This window comes from Etheostoma cragini, chromosome 11 (genome assembly GCF_013103735.1).
Source record: "Etheostoma cragini isolate CJK2018 chromosome 11, CSU_Ecrag_1.0, whole genome shotgun sequence".
In the NCBI taxonomy this organism is placed as follows: domain Eukaryota; kingdom Metazoa; phylum Chordata; class Actinopteri; order Perciformes; family Percidae; genus Etheostoma; species Etheostoma cragini.
In genome coordinates, this window is record NC_048417.1 from 23695647 (window position 1) to 23715464 (window position 19818).

Sequence of the window (19818 nt, forward strand, 5' to 3'; positions counted from 1 at the left end):
ATGTATGAAGTGCTTTTATGCATGTTAAAACTCAAAACGGGTCCGTCGGGACCCTAACACCATAGGAAGGTTAAATAGGCGACTGAATAAATATTTCACCAATCACAATTCACTGAACAGGGTGAACGTGGTCATACCACGAACCACCATTAGTCACACCGGAAAACTTGCATACACAAGGTAAGACCAGACGTGAGATTATTGCGCAACCTACACTCACGTTCAAATTGAGCTTTGCGTAGGAATCGGCGTATGCCCGTGGTACGTCTGTTTTAGGTTGTACGGACATTTCATTAATGAGGGCCACTAAATCTGAACATATTCAACCCATCCAATACTGATACTTTGGCCTTTTGGCCTTACCTTAATGGAATTCATAATTGAGCTGAAATAAATCACTGCTCTCACAGGGGAAGTATGCACCTCTAATTATTTTCTTAATTTAATTTTGACTTTAACAAAGTCGTTCACATGTTAAGTTCTCTTTCTAACAAATCACTGAAATGATGAAACAACGTGCCATTTATGAGCACTAGCCCAACTATTTTGGGGGATTTCTGAGAACTTGCTGTTTTGCCTGGAAGCAGTTACATGCAAATAATACTGACATACGTCTTCCTAATGGGAACATGGATCAGTATCAGGAAACGTTGACACAACCATCTAAAGTTGTCTGGATGAACTGGAAGCCTAGGGTCAGAGGTTATCTAGGCCTCTAAATGCTTAACAGTTGTGCCATAGGGGATGGAGAACAGAAAAACAAGCCCCACTCATATCTACACTTCACAGATGGTTCAAGGTAATCAAAGGAGTGTACTTGCAGTCCCTTGAACATCAGTTATACCCTATTTTTTCATTATAAAGATATGAGGCAGGAAATATTGTACTCTTTGCAAGTTAAAATCCATTGGCCAAAGTATCTTTCAATATGTGTGGACTTAAGTTTCCTAACCTCTTCTATCCCTACAGACATTGATTTGATAGATAGTTACAGAAACCACCTAATTAACTGATACCATAAAGCCTTAAGTAGTTTCCCTTTTACCACCTACTTACAGTGTTGTTTTATTCATTAGATATAATGGAAAAGGTCCATGAAGAGACTTTTTTTATCACCTTACAATGATTTTCTATTGTGTCTTTCCACAAGTATTTACTCCTCACCCCAGTGCCATTCACGAGAAGCCCACTAATCAATACCTGCTTCTATTCCCTACCTCTCTGTTTAGATTTCAAGACAAGTTTAGGCTGAGGTGATATCAGGGATGGTACAAAGTCACTTGAAAGTAATTCAAACTTGGCCGTAGGCAACGAGACTGTCTGACAAGTCTGCTCCGCGAAAGAGAGGTGCTGCAAAGGAGAAGAGATATAGCGTTTCTCTCCAGGGTCAAAATAAGAAAGAAAAATATCGCCAAATCCAAACCGTTGTAAGTTTAGCAGCGTTTGAGCGACCAATTGAAGCGTCCATAATTCTCTGGCTGAATCAGAACATTTAATCAGCACTTTTTATGCTTCATGAGATCACTCCCATGCTGTGTTGTACGTGTGTTTGGCATCACGGTGCTGTGGAGCAGTTATTGCTCGTCTTATCTATTTACCTGTCTATCTACCCATCCATCCATCCCCCAGTTCTAAAAAATGTAATTTATCTCTGTAGAACTTTTTTTAAAGAGTAATGAAAGCACATGTCAACACTTATGTGTTATGATTACTACCCACCTGACATATAGGCTGATTAACTGTTTGGTGGACAGGTTATGTCTCCATGTTGGTATGTGCTTCTGATGTGCAACCCAACCTGTCCCATGCTTCAGATAAACATCCTCTGTTGTGTTGCCTCAGGCCCGGTTCCCGTGGAGGTCAGGTCTGGGCCTGCAGTTCTCAGGCTCCAAAGCCTCCTTAAAGTCTCAGTCATATGCCAAGAACTGAAAATGGTTTATTTTTTCTTGCACTAGGGAAAAAAATCTTCCTCTCACTCCCTTCCATGGGTGTTATTCAGGTAATTGCAGAGTATTTTGGATGACTTGAGACAGACATTGTTGTTTCAGGTCCTTTTATTTAACGTATCATCATAATCATTCCAAGGCATCAACTGTGATGCTCACTTTTCAAAGGAAGGAGGCTCTACAATTATTCTTGGCCCCAATGGGAATGAAAAGAATGCTTAGATAATGCCCACTTGTCTTACGCTTGACTGGAAATGAAACCTTTGGACTGAGAAAGAATACATCTTAATAAATGATTTGAATACTGGCCAAGAATTTTTAAATTAAATGGTGTCTTTCTGAAAACCTGGTTGGAATGTAGAGCTCTGCTTGTATATAAAGACACTAAAATATAAAAAGGGAACTGTGTGCCTGTGTGGATTGTTGGATATATTTATAATAATGAAAGAACAATCAAAGAAATCACCTCTAATTGTCTGTGTGTACATTTCTTGTTGCGCCCAAAGTGGCCAAACACATCTAAGACAATTCGCATCCAATAATCTTTACTGAATAATTCACTTTACAAATCACATGTGCTTTTTATTACTGACCATCGATGCATTTCTGCTTTCATGTAAACTCATAGATCTTTACTTCTTTTAATCTGTTGAGAAATCCTCATACCTAAATCACAAAAAAGTTTGTCAGTAACTATTTAACAATAACTATTATACACCTCAACTATTGTACAGCAGATGCAGAAAACACTTCTTGAACTAAACCCAATATGCTGTTTAAATTTGGGAATTATGCCAGGACAGATTTGGCTGTGTAAATACAGAAGGGTAAAAAGTAGCAGTTTTACAAAGGGTTGTTAGCTGGACTATTTCTTGGCTGAAAGTAGTGACTGTCAATAAATAGTACCACACATATCCCCTGGTTAAACTACACCTTGTCTTTTTAACTTTGGGTGTTGTGCAGTTTAAACCAAAAATCCTTTACCATGCTAATTGGTGAGTTTTAGAGGTTGTAGCTGGATTTTTTTTTACATTTTAGCTGTTAAGAAGGACCTTAATCCAGCCTTCTTTACTCCCTCTTAGCATTCTCTGCAGGATAGAGTTACCCTGGATTTCAATCAACGGCGGATCGGCTTGGCTCCGTGCTCCGCCGTCCCTCAACACCCACCAGGTCCGGATTAGTTGCGGAATGGCTGCCGCCATGACTGACAGCTGAAGTCACAGGGAGCCACAAGATCTTGCAAATTCACGTGTGATTGCGCGATATAACAGGATGTAGTTTCTATAAACAGAGCCACAAAACCTCTGAGCTATTGACTTCAGGCCTGTCTCTGCTCATTATGATGTTTTCAAGGTGTAGTGTAGGGAAATATGAGCCGCCATGAGCACGGTATATTTTATTTTGAAAATCAACCATATATTTCATTTAGTTTCTTTGCTCGACTCCCTGTCCCGCACAATCTGCCGTGTGCGGAATTGCTGCGGACCTCTCCGGCAAAAATAGAAGCTCTGCGTATCTGCTCTGGAGGGCTAGGGATCGCCGGAGCTGGGACGGAGTCGAACGCAGTAGTTCCGCGGTCAGTGGAAATACACACATTGACTTTAATGGAAACCTGTTGACTCCGCCCCTGTTCTTGAGCGGACCCGCAGATGTTCCGCACCCGGTGGAAGTTAGGAGTTACAGCACCGCAGTGAAGCTGCCGCTCTGCCCGGTGCGTTCCATGCAGACGCTAAAGGTTGCTTTTTGTGTCTGTATCTGACACTTAGAGCCACTGACCAAGCGTCGGGATTTTACGAGTTTGGATTAAGAACAGGTTGGTTAAACAAATTCCAAACACCTTCTTCAAATTATGTTATTTAGATTAAAATAAGTTACAGTAAAATACACAATTACAGGATAATAAAGAGTGCTGTAGCAGGAAATCTGTTATGCCATTTTAGACCAAGCATAATGTTTTTGCCTTTAACATGAGTGCTTGGCAAAGAAATACGAGTAATGAAATGTTCTATACTGGTCTGTTTGTTTCTTTCCAAGGTGTCAGAAGAAGCGACCAGGGTTGAACCAATGTTCAAAACCTCTGACAGCCTCTGCATTCCCCGTCGGATCACATGCTGTTTAGCCCAGGAGCACTAATTAAATTTGGAATCCAATAAGGGAAATGGTAATGAAATTTCCAAATGGGGAAAGTCGTAATCTGCTCATTGAGGTGTTTAATTACAACCGGGTCTGTGAATTGCAGATATGTTACACTTCTGGATTTGGCGGACAGAGACATGGACACAAGTTTGACAGTGTTAGTGTGTTTAAGAGTAATGGAGGAAAAGAGACTTAATACTTCTATAATTAAAGCACCATGAAAAAATTGCATAATTTCTTACACCAAATTCATCCTGTCATCCTTACATACGGTATGTATGGGAATCAGAATCGCTGATTCTGAACATTGGGCCTAATTTTTGATTCAAGGGAAAATTCATAGAAATAAGGGAACATAGGGATGACCCCCTATACTCCACGCCCTTGCTCATTGCTGCTGTATTTCTACTCTAGACAGCTAGGTTTAATGGGGCTGTGTTGTTGGCTTTTCTGTTTCCTCAGTGGTTCTTTGTGACTCCCTCGAGCTTTGCTCCTGAGCAATCCTGCCTGATTCTCTCTAGTCTCCAGGTCGCCCTAACAAGGTATAGCCATTTCTCCAGGCCCCCTGTTGCCCTGCTGAGCAGATCCTACTCTCTCCTAGCACCTATTTGCTTTGGTCATTACATTTCAGTTCTTTGTTACCTCCGTGGGCATCAGCTCTTACCTACACCTGCCCTTAGGCCCTGATAGACTGTCATGCTTTCCACTTTACATTTGTCAGTAAGTGGACAGTGGCAGAGCTTATGCACACTCATCAAACGTGCTACTTCTCCCTCTTTGAAAGTAAAAAGTTTCTTAGGAGCCCCCCAGAAAGTGCATTCCCAATTTTACCGTGTAGATATCCAATCTTACAAAGTGTTTGTATGATGTCTTTTGAAACGCACCAGCCTAGTGATCTCACAAGCCCACTCCTGGATTGGACCCCTTCATTTCACCATCTTTTAAAAGAATCTGGCTATCATTAAACTAGTCTGTATCCGGCTTTGTATGTGCTTATCTATTCCATTTAGGATTAAGAACAACTGAACTTTGGTTAAATGGAACCTGGGTCCCTGCAATCGGAAAGAGGTTATCGTGTATCCTGCTCCATAAAACCTGGTCCTTACAGGACATAAAGTAAGTAGCCCTCCTCTGTCTTACATCTCCAACAATTTGGTGTGCCTTTCAAACCAAGTCTAAACAAACAAACAAACAATCTGGAGGGAGTCCAAAAGAAGCGATGCATAATCTTTAACTGAATGAGGCGCACCCTGACATTGCGTGACATATTATTAATATTCTGTCCTACAAGCCAGCCCTGACAGTAGGAACACAGTCCACTTCCCAGCACTTGGTGAAAATTACCACAACATTCATATTTAGACAGATTCAAAGCAACAATTAATGGCAAAGAAATGTCACCGCCATAAAGAACACAGAGTTTAATATCTAAGTCCTTGAGAGCATACAGAATGCCCCGCCTGTTACTCCAATGGATGAACCTCCAGAGGTACAGTACAGAGAGCTCTTTCACTGTGACAGCCCATTACATAAGTCTTGAGACATAAAATGTCCTGTTCTGCAAACGTGTTCCCCAAAGAAGCAGCACACAAACATTGGCAGAGAAACTAAAGGAGGCTCTGTAAGACTGAAAATGAAATTATAAAAGTTGTATTAATGAAAATTAAATTTCTCAAAAACATGATTCTGAGGATTTTTAAATGCAATCCTGGATCCCGGGACTCCCTCCAAAAAATGTCAATGTTGAAATGTAACTGATGAATTGTGGTTTTATTTTCTATGTCTTTTTTTTTTTTTGGCTTTTAACCCTCGAGTCAGAAATGACATTTGAATTGAAAACTAAGTTGACATACTCAAATACTGAACTTTTGAACAACTGAGTATTGACATTGTGTAGTGACTAATCACTTTGTAACTTATATATGTTTATATTACAGTATTGCAAAACTTTAGCTTTGCGTGGTCAGACTGTTTTTCAAATTCGTAGTAGTCTGGAACCTCTCAGCTCATTTTTAATTTCCAATGGGAGTTATCCACGGTGCAGACAATATGCCTCTGGACCCAATTGAACAGACCTACAACCAATTAGACAACCAATCAACCACAGAACAGCAAACCAAAATGTGCTTCTGAAAACATTTGAGGCAGGAGACAGGCAGTACAGTAACATAATATTGATTCATCTCTCAGAACCACAGAGTTTGACAGATCGATCTAGGTTTTGGGAGCCTGGTGTGTTGTGCTGGACGTAGAATGTTAGATACATCCAGTAACTAGGTTAAAAGCATGACGCTCCTTTCGGTCATCGTCATACACCCGCCCGTGTGAGAAACTCTTCTGATTGGCCCGTCCAGCTAGCCTAGCGCCGCCCTCTGCCCTATACTACATAATTTGGGTGAATTTTCATTTTCCTTCAGTATGGTCTGGGTTTGCGGTATATTCACGGCTTTTCTCCGGCTAAATCATTCAATCAGCAAACAGAGGGAGATGCTGAGAACGATGGCGTGGAGGTTGTGCACTAGTTTGAGCCATTCGGTCCGTTGTGGCAACGCTGCAGAATATCCAGAATTTTAAGCCCAAGCAAGAACAATCTTTGCTGAGTTTTGTTGGCGGCCATGATGTTGTGGCTAAGCCGACGACAAGACCATACGTTAGTGATTGTTTATCGCAGATCCAGAATGGCTCTAGGCACGTCCAATAGTTTTAAACTTCAGAGTACCCGCCTTCAAAGAAGTTAACACAGTTTATCAACAGAGAGTGGCCAGACTCTCTGTACAAATGAAACGTACCAGAGTCTGGTAGGACCAGGCTACTGTCCAGCCTCTCTTTGTTTGTAGATCTGTTTGAACGGGTGGTGGCCTGAGATATCTGCCAGAGCAAACGAAACATAATACTGATGTTACAGCCACAGCCCAATTAATTTAGTGACCACTAACATATTAAAAAGGGCCTTATGCTAAAGGATCAGTTTGAATCATTTTATTTACAAAACAAACTGCAATGGATTTACCAAAACTATGGAAATCTGGAGGTCTGGCCAAAAAGAAACTAAATGGGAGAAGCTGTAGGACCCCGAACTTCTCCCCCTGTCAATCATCAAACTGCTATATGAACTAACAATTGAACAAAGCCTCAAAAACTAGATGGTAGCAACAGGAAACTAACAGTAAGAAGAAAGATCTCTGCCCTGAAGGCTTCCTTAAATACAGGGATGGCATTCCTTTAAAAAGGAAATAATTTGCTTTTTACAACACACAAGGGAAAGGGTGATGGAGGGTGTGTGGGTTGGGGGGGACGAAGTTGTGAAGAAAACGAGTAAGGAGATGGGCGTGTGAAGGCAGTAGGCGGAGAGGCTGGGATGAGCAAGAGGTAGACATCAAACTGGGGTTTGTTTCGTTTCTCTTGTTTCCTTTCCCTGTTAGAGCTCGCTCCTTTGATCAGTTCCTCAAAGCTTGTAATAGTGCAAAGCGCTGCATATGTCAGATTACTGGGGAAGGACTGCAGGGGCACAACCAGCTCCACTCTCCTCCAGAGCCAGCCTCAAAGCTTCCTCTGAGAGATCATTTGGTGTCAAATTCCTCTCCACTAATCAGCATCTTTTTTTCTTTTTTTTAATTAAGAGCGACAGTATAACAACAATAGTAACAAATAGAGTTTTAAAACCTACCTTGACAGGGCATAGAGTGCATAGGTGAGCAGGGAATGTGAAGCCTCTTCAGATAAACCCAGCAGTTTGAACAGAGAGAGTATCAGTTTCTCCCATTTAACAGAGAATAAAGTGTATCATCCCTTAGTTGGCTGCTGGATGAAAATACAAAATGAATCCTCTGTCTCCCCAGTGTTGTAAATATTTTACTGCTGGGGCTGTTGATCGAGTAATATGAGAAGGGCGAGCTCAATTTCAGAAGCTGGACAATTGCTTTGTACCTTTTTAAATCTCTATTGAATGAAAGCTTGGTGAGCTGGAACGCCACCTATCACAGCCGCACCAACATTGTGCATGGCACTTGGAAAGACAAATAAAAGCCGCACTGGGTTAAAGCCTTGGATGCAATAATAATTATTGCTTCACCTCATATGTCATATTAGCCACTTAACTACTGTGAAGTGCACTGCTTTGAATTTACAAATTCCCACTCGTCCCCACATGCATTTAAGCTCAACTTCAATTCAGCAGCCACACATTTACTTACCTTTCTCATTCAGGTATTTCATTCAAGTTATTCAAAATAACTTCCTACAATAAGTTCCTGTACTTATTGGCAAAAGCAAAAGATCTCTTTTGGTTGAAGAAATAGCTCAATTTTTTGGCAAAAAACGCTTATTCCCTTCGTTGCCAAGAGTTACATGAGAGGATAAATACTAGGGTTGGATATCACCACTGATTACGGAATCAATTTGATTCTGAATCACAAGGTATTATTAGGTATTATTATAAGTATTCAATATTGATTTGATGCGGGACATTTCAGTTACAATACCAATTTTTCTTGGATATGAAAGCGCTTGTCAGAGAACGAATGCTGTAAATTGTACAAGGAACTCTCTAAGCTGTTGAATTAATAAAAATGTTGACCCCAAAGCAGTTAAATTAATGTACTTTTTATTTAACATAACTACAGTAGTCAACCCAAAGTGCATCTCTACAGTCAGTTTACAGAGTCGTGAGAGACCGGAGAAGATTGTACAAGTGCTTTCATTAGTACAGTAAAACCATACGTCCTGAAAATGTCCATGCAACTTTTTCCCCTCATTGGAGCTTCTTTTAGCCCCTTATCAATAAGTTTCATAAGATACGAACATCTCCACCCTAGCTTTAAAACGGAGGGTCTTGAAGGCAGTAACGTCACCAGAGATCGCCAGAGCCGCTTTCCACTCTGCAGAAAATACGTGTGCAGCCGCAACGTGGAACATCTGCCCCTGGTGGAATCCAGGCTTTAGGAGGAGCTGGTAAAAGGATTCATTTATTGTTTTCCTGACTTTGGACGGAGCCAGGCTAGCTTTTTCCACTCTTTATGCTAAGCTAAAAACCTGCTGGCTCTAGCCCCATATTCCGCATACAGACGTGAGAGTGGTTTTGATCTTCTCAACTAACTCCCTGTACGAAAGCATAATTCCTAAAATGTCAGACTGTTCCTTTATGTTAAAAGTACTTCGGAGAAGAGCTCTATGGTCCAACTTTGTTGCTTATTGTAAGAAATAAAAAATATTAAAGAGAACAGGCTCACTGTTGCAGGAAAAAATCGTATACACTTTTGCACTTTCCTTTTCTTTTTTCCCCACCGTCATAACACAAACCAACGCTCAACCACTTTTTCGGTTTATTGACTTCTTGTACAACTTGTTTCCATTTGGTTTAAGGACAGCTTTACCACACAGCAAGTCAAGCTATGGACACACTGTGTGCCATCCGTCTCCTCCAAGCCATTCGTGAAAACTACATTTAATTCCGGTTTCTAATTACTCACTCCTATCCCCAGTGGCTAGCCAAATCTGCAAGGAAGTCAAATGAACTCTGCCTTACCAATTAGCCGAGTGGGCTGCTCAAGCTAATGACATGAGCATGAACAGTCTGTGGCTGCTTCATTGCTGCAGGAGGCCCTAAGGTCTGCAGGATTCCTCCCTCACAGATGAGAAGATTTAGGAAGGAATTCAGTTAGAGAGCCAACCACACATTAATTACTTTAAGGGGCCTGGAAGTATGATGTAGCCTCTCTGCCCTCTGGGGCCACAATTAAGTTTCTTCAGTTGACCTGTACAAGAACGGCTGACTTTAACAAGAGCACTACCTGCAGAGTTTCAAATTGCCAAGAGGATCGGAGAAAGATTGTGAAGCTTTTACTTATTACAATGTAATGATGCAATTCAGGCCTATAATAGCTGCAATTCAGACTGCTGCTTAAGCACCAAGTAGATAGGCTTATCTTCCTTTTCCTCTTGCTACGGTCTTACATTGGCCTCAAGTGCAGGAATAAGTGGTCTCCAGAAGGAACCACGTAATTGTGTGAAGATCTTTGTAAATGGATCAGTTGCTATGAAAACTGAATTGTTGTCATTGTGAAAAGTCTACATGCAGCTTTGGCTTATTGAAATAAAAAATGGGTCAGCATCAGCCCCTGTATACTACATTCCTTACTAACATTCTGGTTTCCTCGCACCATCATTTAACAATTTTTATTTGCATATTTTTTTTTAATAAGAGAACCTAATTCCCCACGTCTGTACAACATGCTGGCAAAGTTCTGGAAACTTACAAACAAGAGGAAGCAGGTACAAAGTATGCATGTTTAAAAGGTGGAATGTAGTGTGTGACCAAGAATAAGGCAATTCTGCTGTTTGCAAACGGCAAACCAATGTATGTGTACATGTAAGTCTTAAGCCATGTTTTGGCAAAAAGCTATACGTAATTGGAAGATACTAAGTGTATAGATGGACAGTGCAACAAAAGGATTGTTTAAGTACTGTTTAACGGGGGACTGATTTAGAGGTTACACCGTGTACGCGGACCAGTTTAGATAACTTTGCCTAGGCAGAGATTTGAGAGATGATGACTGCACACATACAACAAAATTCAAGTAAGCAGGACTGCTTTAATCGCCCATTATACATAGTCCAGATTGAGACAGAACAGAATGAAACAGACAGTGAAGAAGTGGACCATGCTTCAGCGGTTTGAGCTAGAGAAGTCTCTATTGATGTGTTGATTGTGGAATCCATTGTTACCGACCACAGCCAGGCAACATCAGTGGAGTTTGGAGATGCTCGTAGTAAAAGTTTGTAGTAACGGTCTCACTGTATAAACTAAGAATCTGTCTGGAACAGTTTTTAAACACAGGTCAGTAACCTTTAGATCCCGTTTTGAGTCTGAAGAGTTTGCCCACTACAAGAGCCATGCCAAAAATGATGCAATGTGCACCCAAAAACTGGAGACTGAAGACTGGTGGCTACATATCGGCAACTGAAAATAAGCATTACACGTTCTACAAATTAGTTTTTTTAGTGTGGAGAATGGCTTTAAGGATGTAGCGCTGTGGCTGGTCACCCAACACCAAAACATGTTTCGAGCATACTACAAAGTGCTGAGGTGATCTGACTCCTTTAATGCCAGAGAGTTCATTTGGCTGTGCCAAAAGCTTCTTTACATGCTGAGTCATTGTCTTTCCCAGCACGGACTGTGGGGTTCACGGTGCGCTGTCCTAAAAAAACTGGTTGTGTAAAGAGTGCTTGGGAGTGCACAGGTCACACCTAAGTCACACAATAACTTCATTCAACTCAGATTTGTCTAGGTAAAATTTATTTTGTTGCAATGCCCCGTCCACAGCAGCCTGCTTCTTTAAACTGGGGCTGGACCGACCGCCGTCTACTGTAGGTAAAACAGTGATTGTAGACAAGTACCTCATTCAACCCCACTTCAAAAAATCCCAACAGTCCCTTTAATTTTGTTAAGATCTCACAGTGACTTTTTACAGATCAAAGTGCAAGGAATAGGACTTTGTGACTTCTGACAGACAGAACAATGAGCCTAGAAAACAGAGCAACAGAACAGAAGGTAAAAGTCAGTTCTGTTCTCCAAAAGGACTGACTAAGTGACAATGACCAATTGTAATCAAGCTGTAAACAAGGGATCCAGGGTTTCCCCCTGTGTATTCCAAGCCTGGTGACTGAATTATTTTTTAAGACTTTTTTTACACTACAGTTAGAGTGTGTCGGCTAGATTGAAACTTAGAAAGTCATATTTTGAAATCTCCAGATATCTTTTTGCACTGACTTAATGTAGAGCCCTCTGAAATCTGCCTTATAGCTTTTTCTTTATTTTAAATTTTGTTCATGATTCTGTTATGACAGAAACAATCGGGCTCTACATTTATGCCTTCTGTGGACTGGCCCTTGTCCAAAAAAAAAAAAGATATTTGCCACCTAGCTTAACAACCTTTCTGGGGGTAAACCTGGGATCTTTCATTTTGCCAAGCAAAGTCAAAGAGAGCAAAACACACCCACCCTGAATTCTCTTTAAGCCTCGAGGGGACCGGTGTCTGTCTGTGGATCCGCTGTGCCAAGAGCAAATCAACCAGGTCAACCCAGAAAATGAAGAAAACAGATTCCTTCTCCCTCTGTCTGCAATGTAGCCTAGATAACAAACTCTCAAAAAGATTTTTTTTTTCTTTTGCCATTGGCTATTGCACTAATTTCTCATAACTGCCTGCTGTCACTCAAAACTTGAATGCCCTACAAACCTTATTAGAGACTATGCCCCAGTGAAGGTGTTACTGCAAAAGCATATATATACATTTTATTCTCAGTATTAGCCTAGAATACAGTTGAAAAAGTTATTTTCTTTTCTTTGTAGTAACACATGACATTATCTCATTCCCACAATCGGGCATGGAAAGAGATTTTCTAAGTGACAAAACCGTTGTCCTCTGTGATCACAGCCAGTAGTATTGATTTTTGTTCACTCCTGTCCTCACTGACCTTTCAGGATTTGGTTTCATGGCTGTGTTGAGCACTGACAAGGTTATCTTGGCAAAAAGCAAATTACAAAAAGTTCAAAGCAGCAGTAACTAGAAGATAACAAAAGAGAAACACTTCATTCCTGAGTTTAAATCCTCTAGAAATATCCAAGAAAGTCATCAGCTAACCTTTTATCAAAAAGGGAAGGCCACTGAGTTCCATTTCCTCACAAGGTGTTAATGAAAGCACAAATAGCACACCATTATGACATCAGCAATACGTCCAGTATTCTAATCCTCTCTAAAGATCTTGAGACTTTCGAAGCTAGCGACACCTATTACCTTACAGGGAAGTGCATGATATATTTTCTCCATTACACAGCTATTGACCATCTCTGAACACCGATTGTCTGTTCACACTGTGACAAGGCCTACAAATGATCCGATTGCAAACAATAATTGTGAAATATATAGTCTACTTGTGCTACATTGGCGGGTAAATAACAACAGGACGTCGCACAAATAAGCCATTTAAGCGGCACTCCCGGCCCCGCACAACCCTGCAGCGACTCGTCGCATCGCTTTTTCTAGACTGCATGGGGCCCTAAGATGGATGGATAAACAGTGTCTGCTCTCAGGTAAGCTGCTGACAGCTGCTGTTAGCCTGCCTCCTAACAAGCGAACTACCTGCCAGGCCTACTTTACTATCAAGGCCAAGGAGCAGCAGGGCATTTAGTAACTACTGTACATCATATTGTGGGGTTACAGGTCACGTTAGAACTTCAAGGACCAAAACATGTACGATTGTTTTCTAGCAGTAGTTTGATTTGATCACTGCTACTCACTGCACACCTCCAGCAATTAGCCCTCTAAAGCCTGACACCGACCAAGCTTACGCCTTCCCTGCTTTTATGTTACCAAACTAACTGCCAGCCATACAAGTGGAAGCATCTACAACTATAATTGTGTCACAAACTCATTTAGTACTGTGTGTACTGTTACTGTGACTGACATGTTTTCCACACATGCTTATCGTAGCTGGGTGCCCTCGCAGGTCATTTCTTCTTCTTACTACTCTCCTCATACAACAAATATGAGTTGGTAGATTTGTTCATTTACTGTAAAATAAAAAGTGCATAGCATCAAACCCATAATCACAGTAAACAAAGTAGAACACTTCTTTGTTTCATATGTCATCAGCTTCATGCCGCCTACAGCTTCATATTATGGAAGGATAAGGTTGCATATTGCTTTGCCTCCACTCGATGGCCCATACTGTATTATGTTATTGTGCCCAGCACTCTTGTGTCCTGAAAGGTACGTAACACCCAAGACACAAAAACTTGAATTACAGAGATCCAGATGTAGGTGCCGATTTATCTTTTCCTCTGTGGGGGCTCACGGATGCTTGCCTTTAAAAATAATTTTTGCATTTTTTACATTTCAGAACCTTGGGAAATGGACAGCAGCCAACACGAACACACGCCTATTAACTTAATGATAAAGCCGTAAAGTAAGCTATCTTTCAACTCAAGACAGTGCCACTTCTCACAAATACAGATAGGATTGGAGATGAGAAGTTTAACTGACACGTAACCGCGGTCAGTTTTGGGAGAAATTAAGAATCAATGGAGCAGGGGACTGAAAGCAACATAACCAATCACACTAAAACACATGCTCCACTTAGCGCCAACTGTAACGTTTCATTTGAAATGAATGTAGCCGGCTGGCAGTCTGGCACACGTGGGTGCTCAGTATTTTCCGTGGGTGCTCACCCATGGTGTAGGCGCCTATGGATCCAGACCGAGGTATACCAAGGCAACATAACTTTCGAACTTTCTTGCAAGGTGGGCAAGCTATAATTCTACAGCACATTTCACCAACAAGGCAACAAAGCAAACTGCTTTACATAAAACATTAAAAAGCAGTTTGAAACAATAAAAAGAAAATAAGAACAGCTAAATAGAATCATACACTCTTGAAATACAAGAATAAACATGACAGGACAGTGTTAGAAAATTAATGGTTATTTAACCCTTGTGTCATTCTTCTGCCGACCACGCCACTTATTATTATTTTTTGGGTCTTAATTTGTAATATGAAACTTTTTTCCAATGTTTGTCTTGTTAACACTTTTTGTCGCTTTCACCCCAATGTTTTTCTAAGTTTTCCCCAAGTTTTTGTACATTTTTCCAAGTTTTAGATAATTTTTTTTCTGTGCCTTTTGACCTTTGAGCCTTTACGTTTTTTTTTTACCTTTGGTATTTTTTGAACGTTCTTTAAACTTTTTATATATTTTTGCCATAAAATTGTGTAAAACACCCACAATAAATGAACGTAGTGGACTGATCATTTATCTTACTTGTGTAGAGAGTTATTTTTGTGAAAATCTAGAAAGAAACTTTTTGAAAATGGGTCAAATTTGCCCCGAGCACAACAGGAGGGGTAAAGAAAGGAAACATCTTAGAGAAGAGAGTTGCAGTGGGCTTGCAGTTTTCTGGGAGTTTCTTCCAGATATTTGGCACTGATGCTTATCTGAATTCAGACATTAGGCCTGACTTTTGGATAATCGCTATGTGGAAGTTTTCTTGAGATCGGTTTAACTTATTGGTTCATCATGACGATATTTTCATGTCAAAGTGAAACTCACTGTACAAAAGTACTTACAATAAACCATTCATCTCAGCTGTCTATATTATTATCTATGTTTTGCCATTATAAACAATTGAAAAGGGTTTGAAAAGAACTAACAGTCCCACATTTTCTTTGTAGTACTGCAGTGTAATACTAGAGCTAACTAGCCATACCCTACATGGTTCATCAACTGGTGAGGATGTAAGTTTTAGCCAGGGATGGGTAATTATCATTTGCAGCATTATACTGTAGCACTCACTTTGCACTGCACAGCATGTAGCCAACAAACACCTCACAGCAAGAGAGTTCTGGCTTCAATCCCACACTCCTCTTCCTTCCACAGTCCAAAGACACGCTAGGTTAAAGGGGACCTACACTGCCCGTAGGTGTTAATGTGAAAGTGAATGGTTGTCTGTCAGCCCTGGGATTGACTAGCGGCCTGTCCAGGGTGTACCCCGCCTCTCGCCTAACGTCAGCTGGGATCAGCTCCAGCCACCCGTGATTAGCTCCAGCCACCCGTGATCCTCTAAGGATTAGCGGTTACACATAATGGATGGATTTTCAACCTCTAAGAAAACAACCTAAAGAATCTCTTTCATACACACAAAATGTCTTTGAATGTAAACAGCAGACTGGTTATGTGGATTTATGCCTGAGTCGACATATGCAACAGCATCCCTATAGTTGTATCTGAAAGAAATACTCTTTTATCCTTAGCTGAATTAAATTTGAATGGAGTTCACACTTGGCTAGATGTTGACTGTGGGAAGGGCTACTGTACTTTGTTAATGAATCTAACTATTACAGACAACGTGTCTGTCGCTCGCTCTCTCATTATCTGCATCATGGCTTTTATTGTATTAATTCACCCTGTTACTTGTTTCATTTTGACATTTTGTCTGTTGTGATGCCCTCTGAATTTATTTTGCCTGACAGCAGGCTTTGCTCTCTAGGTTTTTTTTTATATTTGTGCGAACGAAATACAAATCTCAAGCAAACAAAAAACGGAACAGATCATGAACTCTATCAGAAACATTTTCCGCTTCTTGGTTCTGATGCTATGGATGCCCTCACTGACATTACCCGTGATATTTTACTATCGCATGCAACCATTCAGAGTAATAATGCGTGACATTTCCTTTATCACGTCTTTGTTGTTGCTCGATACAACAAAGTAGTGATTCAATCCAGCCCATGATTGCATGCTTTTACATTTACACACAGGGAGCAATTTGCTGTGTGGGATGTGTGGGATTTCCGCCTTTCTGGTCCACAAATCTCTGCCTCTGCTGAATTATAAAATGTATCCCACCTTCCAATAGACCTAAAATACAAGTATTTTAAGCTAAGTAAATCGCTGAATCTCAAAACAGGGGGACATAGAACGATCAAATCAAATCAAAATCAAATTGAAGTGACAGTTGCTGGGTGTATTTAGCAATCCATCCAGGATTTCACAGCCTTTTTTTAGATTGTTGTGGCCTAAAATGCCTGATTTTGCGGGACATTTTGTAAAGAAATTGCAAAAAAAGTTCCAAGTTGTTGCAATACATTTGCAGAAGACAATGTTAGTAGCAAATAAACAAATTAAGGAAACTTGTTTTGAGGAAAGGAAAATTACTCTGGGCTGCGTTTAATATGAAAATGGCTGCTGGATTTAAGACAAAATTATATTAATTTTATTATTTAGGTCGTCCTGTCCTTCTAATCTGTTTTTTTCCTGCATTGCAGAGAGCAAACAGGATTGAAACAGCAGCCATGTCAGTGGCTTTATAGTGAAAATAACTTTACATTTTACATCAATGTGCGCTGTGTCAAGGTCCGACATGTTTTGCACGGTCTTGTGCTGTACGTTTTACTGGTAAATGTGAGATGTTTGAGTTAGTCTTGTGTACATATCAGAAAGAAGGAAATGAATATGACCACGCACGTGTGAAGTCAACTTGTCCTCACTCCTGCTTGTTTATTGGCTCTCAGCGTTACATACTGGTACAAAGTCTGGCACATGGGACTGCTGGGATTGGTTAAAGTCATGGTAAAACTCAGGTTATCAGGCAAATTTGCACAAAAGTTGAGGTGATTGGTGCGAACCGCAATTTTGACCAAAGTTGCAGGGATTGGTTTAATTTGCTTGAAATGGCATGATTAGGACATTGCAAAACCCTGGAGGGACTGATTTAGCCGCTACAGAGCTCCAAGATGCCGGCAACCAGCGGCAGTTGGCCAAGAGTTGACTGGACTGTAAGCCAGGTACAAACTTTTGGAAATACTCTTTCACTGACAGTTTTTCAGTTTGTGTAGTTTTTTGAGGTAGGTGGAGTAGGCTGGGGCTACATATTGGTTGCTTCACTTTCAAACGAGAGGAAAGCAGGTCTGAGCTTGTTAGCGTTTTGTATGTGATTCTCATTTTGATTTTATTCCTCCAGACACCATCTATTTGTTATGCTGCGCTGAACACTTCAGTACCATTACTGAAGATTTATCTTGATGGCGAAGAGGATATGAAGACAGATTTCAGGCTGTCCCGCGATGACAACAATTGAAATGATAACTATTTGATGGCATTCCTTGGCACGGAAAAGACCCACGGCTAGGAACCTCAAATGGAAGTTGTGATGTGTTTTGGCTGGCTCATGGGGTGTCCGATGCATTATCTTCTGTGCTGTGATGTTCATAATTTGACATGAGCACACATAGCATCCTTTTTCCAAAGCCTCATCACCTGAATGCAGCTGAAGGCTTGGCTGCACCGGCTCAGAATGGAGGCATTCAGAAAATGCGTGGGTGTTATTGACGGGTGCTACATCAGGATAAAGGCACATGCAGCACCTGCCTCCAGTGACTATTTCAGTCCATCCATCTCCAACATGTTTGTGACAGTGGAGGCAAGTTCTTGGACACATTTGCTGGCTAATTGTGGGTCAGTACATGTCACCAAAAACGATTCTCTATTCAAAATTCACCTGTACCCTTCTGTGGGTTATTTCATTGTAGAGGATGGTGGGTATCTCTGCCTTGAGCAAACTGTCTCCATCTTGACACCCTACAAAAGGGGTGTCAAATTCAATTTCACTAAGGGCAACACTGGAAAATGAGAATCACATCAAGTGCCAGACGTGAACAGTTTATTGACATGCTTTTATGAAATTGAAAAAGTGGAAAGGTTTTGACTGTATTGCGCATTCATATGATATTTGGTCCACATAAAGCCTTAGAAAAGTCAGTAAAAACTTCCATAGCCATCATAGAATTGAGCAAATCAAGCAAAACAGTGATTATATTTTTAAAGTAGGCTACCACACAGCTGACTCACAACCTGATTCTCAGGCCTGAATCAGCCAAACTCATTGGTTCTGTGGGAATCTGCCAAATTCTGCTTTGAGTGTAATTACAGTTTGAAAACATTTCTCTTTTTTTTGGATCACAAATAGGCAGGCCAAAACGTAAATTGTAACGTATTGGGAACCTAAATCGATTTGCAAGCTGGAACCAAATTTGCGAGGGGTCGGATTGAGCCTGCGGGCCTTGAGTCGTGCCCTACAGAGAGCCACCACAGTGGCAGGTTCAGGAGCTCAACAATGTCCATCATGCAAATGCCCACTCCATCATTGAGAGGGCCTTTGGAATGAGGAAAACAAGGCAGCGTAGCATCTTCTCCAAGGCCCCTCGGGGTCGACCCTACATTTGTCCCTGCCATTATCACCTGCTGAGCTGCACTCCACAACATCTGCTTGGGAATTTGGAACATTTAGGAGCCTGTGCAGAAAGCATGGAGGGACAATGTCAACCACGCCCCTCTTGCCTTGGAGGAAAGTGGTGCAGCAATGAGAAATAGGCTGTCAGGCCAGATCTCTGCCCCTACCATCAGCTGCCGGACCACAACTGTTTCATTAGTGAACAAAACAAAAACGGTAGTGCACAAAAATATAAATAATCACAATTAAGATATGTGTGTTTTGAAAAACTGAAGACACATTTACTTTTTCTAAAACCAGCTTATGTGCACAGCTGCCTGTAAACAGGAGAGACAAGATGCTTAATGCCTTTTGTTCCTCTGCCCAACACCTGCTCATTAAAACCACAGTTCAACGAGAGCGGTGGTCGGCAAGCAGGTATGGGTGGCTTCTCTGTATGCAAGTTACTGATGCTCTGCACTGGGTCACACACATACACGTACCACATCTGTTTTATTAATGTAATTACTCTCTATGTAAATTCATAACCATACCAAGATACATTGGTATCTCCCTCATGTAATTTAGGGACAGAGCTTTTTTGGCCTCTGCCAGGGCAGCAAGACCATCAAAAAAAAAAAACATGAACAAATTAGAGTGATAAACTTCAAAATTGCTACTGGGTAACAGCAGGGCAACATTTCTGCACTATTAGGGCCAGCGGCTACAGTTTGGTGTAAGTTGCAACGTTGTGCGGTTGATTGATTTTTCAATTTATAAAAGAATTTAAGATGGCTGCTGTAGCATCACTATCAGTAACATCAGTACACAAATCAGACTGATCAAGTTTGGCACAGTACTGGACTTGTGTGCAAAGTTTGGTGATTTTTCATGCATGGGGACATACACTCACCAGCCACTTTATTAGGTACCCCATGCTAGTAACGGGTTGGACCCCCTTTTGCCTTCAGAACTGCC

General features: G+C 41.0%; 3 long non-coding RNA genes across 3 annotated transcripts in view; 1 reads left to right on the plus strand and 2 right to left on the minus strand.

Moving 5' to 3' along the window:
• LOC117952525 overlaps positions 1-11448 on the minus strand; it is a 20180-nt gene extending 8732 nt beyond the window's left edge. Inside the window, exon 1 of the long non-coding RNA XR_004658437.1 lies at positions 11437-11448. This is a non-coding gene — a long non-coding RNA (uncharacterized LOC117952525). The remainder of the gene's footprint in view (positions 1-11436) is intronic.
• On the plus strand, positions 661-18478 carry LOC117952519. The gene is made up of 3 exons (XR_004658431.1): positions 661-671; positions 17468-17476; positions 18406-18478. It is a non-coding gene; the product is annotated as an uncharacterized LOC117952519 (long non-coding RNA).
• Positions 18403-19818, minus strand: part of LOC117952529 — an 18291-nt gene continuing 16875 nt past the window's right edge. Inside the window, exon 3 of the long non-coding RNA XR_004658441.1 lies at positions 18403-18482. This is a non-coding gene — a long non-coding RNA (uncharacterized LOC117952529). The remainder of the gene's footprint in view (positions 18483-19818) is intronic.